We start from the raw sequence: 249 nt of genomic DNA, 5'->3' as shown, positions 1-249 counted from the left end.
TACAAACACACAACCACGTGGCTCTGAAACTCGGCTCTGTGTGCGGCTCAAGGCACCGTGGCATCCTTGTGCTGCAGCGTACAAAGAACACTTAGTCTCCGCGGTCGTGCACGCGCTCTGTCTGTCAGCAGCGGGACTGGCACACTGCCTCATTCACTGCCTCGCTCACGCAGTCCAATCTTTCATTCGCTCACTCATTGTCTTCACCGACTCTCTCTTTTCTATCTTTCTGTCGCCCACTCGCCATCA

This window comes from Penaeus monodon, chromosome 30, assembly GCF_015228065.2.
Source record: "Penaeus monodon isolate SGIC_2016 chromosome 30, NSTDA_Pmon_1, whole genome shotgun sequence".
NCBI classification, from domain to species: Eukaryota; Metazoa; Arthropoda; class Malacostraca; order Decapoda; family Penaeidae; genus Penaeus; species Penaeus monodon.
Note: the sequence above shows the minus strand (reverse complement) of the source record.